General features: G+C 37.9%; 1 long non-coding RNA gene across 1 annotated transcript in view; it reads left to right on the plus strand.

Annotated features, from left to right (window-relative positions):
- The first annotated feature begins 1,060 nt into the window (after positions 1 to 1,060).
- LOC108528694 (uncharacterized) overlaps positions 1,061 to 2,330 on the plus strand; it is a 3,279-nt gene continuing 2,009 nt past the window's right edge. The window contains exon 1 of the long non-coding RNA XR_001885255.1: positions 1,061 to 1,312. This is a non-coding gene — a long non-coding RNA (uncharacterized LOC108528694). The remainder of the gene's footprint in view (positions 1,313 to 2,330) is intronic.

Genomic DNA, 2,330 nt, shown 5'->3' on the forward strand with positions numbered 1-2,330 from the left:
TAGTCTCCAGACATGCTATTCTCTCTTGCATTTTCATAATTTTGGTGTTTGTCTCTCCATGCATAAAATCTTTTTTTTTTTTAAATGAAATTCTCTGCCTGGTAGACTACTTATTGCTCATTATTCAAGGATTAATGCATATGTTATTTCCTCAGTGAAGTCCTTCTGGGCTCCCTCAGGCAGGGTTAGTATTCCCTTCTTAATGTAGCCAAGACACTTTATTCTTCTCTCTATTATTGACTTTTCACATTGTATTAGAATGCTTTGCTAACTGCTTCTCTTCCCCAGTGGACTGTGAGCTCCTGGAGGACAAGGCAATGAAAGCAAAGCAGAGTGCCTGGAACATAGCGAGTACTGGCTAATTTGATGTTGGCTGCACAAATGGCCTGCTCTGACAACTGATGCCTTGATCACATTGGTAAATGCCTAAGAGTTTCTGGAATTGAAGCTCGTATCTTATGTCAGCTGAAGTGGGTGTGTCTGTAAGAGTAAAAGGGCAATAATTTAGAACTTTCTTAAGTATAAACCAAATAAAATACAATAAAAAGTCAGCACCTTTGATCTTTCTGGCTTTTCTGTTTCCATAATTCTATCTATGATGTAGGTGTCACCTTTTCCTTTGAACTCAACATCCAGTCAGTCACTACCAATTAGACTATCATTGAAAATAACATATATCACCTTCTCAACTATGGTTTACATTCCTCCTTGTTTTCCACCCTTTATATTCCCACCTGACTTGAGACTAGACATTTCCTACTCATATTGTTGTCACAGTCTCCTAATTACAGAAGTTTTAAATTTCACCCCTTGAGCCATAACTCATCTTCTATGTTCTACTCTTATGTTAATATAAGTGGCATTTTAAACTAATCACTCCCCTATGAAATACAATAACAAAAACTTCCAATGATGTTAAATAAACTACACTAGCTTAGTATTCAAATTCTGTAGAGCTCCTTTCTGGCTTCACTTTCACTGTGACCTCACCGGATCTTTGTTTACAGTTACACTGTTAGCATCCTGAAGCAGGAGCCATGTCACCTGTAGTCAACATTCTATCATCACCACATAGCACATTTCCTAGTACATGCTAGATATTCAAAGCTTGTTGAATAAATGACTGAAAGGATGCAGAGTTTTCAAAATTCCTTCTTCAAGTACTTCTGCTAGGGGGATGGGTAGAGCGGGAAGTGAGCAGACAGGGTGGGTACATGGGTGGGAATAGGGTAAGTACTTAAGCTGGTGTGGGTGTGCTCCAGTATCCACTTCTACTTCAATCAGAGCAACTCAACAATGCTACATATATAAGGTATGCATTGGGGTGTTAGTACACATTTTCATATTAAAAACAATGAGTTTTAAAACTGACAGACCACTTATTTTAATATAGAAAAATGGGTAGGGCTTTGAAAAAAGAAAGACCACTTAGTTTAAACTCTATGAAACTTTGTTTCCTTTTTTATATCATAGAGTTATTATGAGGATGAAATGAAATAATGTATGTAAAGTGCCTGCCTCATGGCATGAAAGTTCATCTTCCTCGTACCAACCCGCTGCTTTTGCCAGCAACGCCAGGTGAGGCAAGTGAGTGCTAGGGGCACAAAGTTTAAGGGGGTAATCATTTTCAGGGTCATGCACTTGACCTACAAGTCATGACACATTGGCAAAACCAGACTTCAAACCTTTTTCGAACATGGTGCTTATTGTGTTCACTGAGACTATCCTCCCTGCCAATTAAACCTAAGGAAAGTCTACCTAGAATACAACCCTTTCTTAATAAAAGCTTCTGCAGTCATCCACCGAGAGTATGTATTTCATTTCTCTTTGTCTCTCCCCTAAACTCCAGTGAATCTTTGACTTATACCTTTCAGACTTAACTCTTTCTGATAATAATAATCCTGCCTAGCTGCCCATCTTAGTGTATACATGTCTTAGCTCACCTGCTTGATACGTGTTTTCTCCAGAATAGGATTCTATCTAATCTCAATTTATTTGGCCCTCTGTATCTAGTAAGGTAATTTTCACACAGTAGTTTCTCCATAATACAGTTGGGGATTAAATAAATATTCTTCTTATTTGGAGATAAAAGTGTATGTAACTGTTATACATTGGGCTCTGGAGAGCTAGCTACTTTGGCATGTGGATTGAAGCCATTTCCAAACCTTCATTAAATTGTTGCAGGCTTTTTATTTTTTATTTTTCTTAACATAGAAGCTTTTGTTCATTTTGACCATCATTTACTCAAAGAAGCCTCAGGAAGCCACAGTTCTCTTTCCACTTTAGGGGAGCATTAAGTGGTCTGTTTCAATGTCATGAACCTGGCTCTA

This window comes from Rhinopithecus bieti, unplaced genomic scaffold, assembly GCF_001698545.2.
Source record: "Rhinopithecus bieti isolate Rb0 unplaced genomic scaffold, ASM169854v2 scaffold_5350, whole genome shotgun sequence".
NCBI classification, from domain to species: domain Eukaryota; kingdom Metazoa; phylum Chordata; class Mammalia; order Primates; family Cercopithecidae; genus Rhinopithecus; species Rhinopithecus bieti.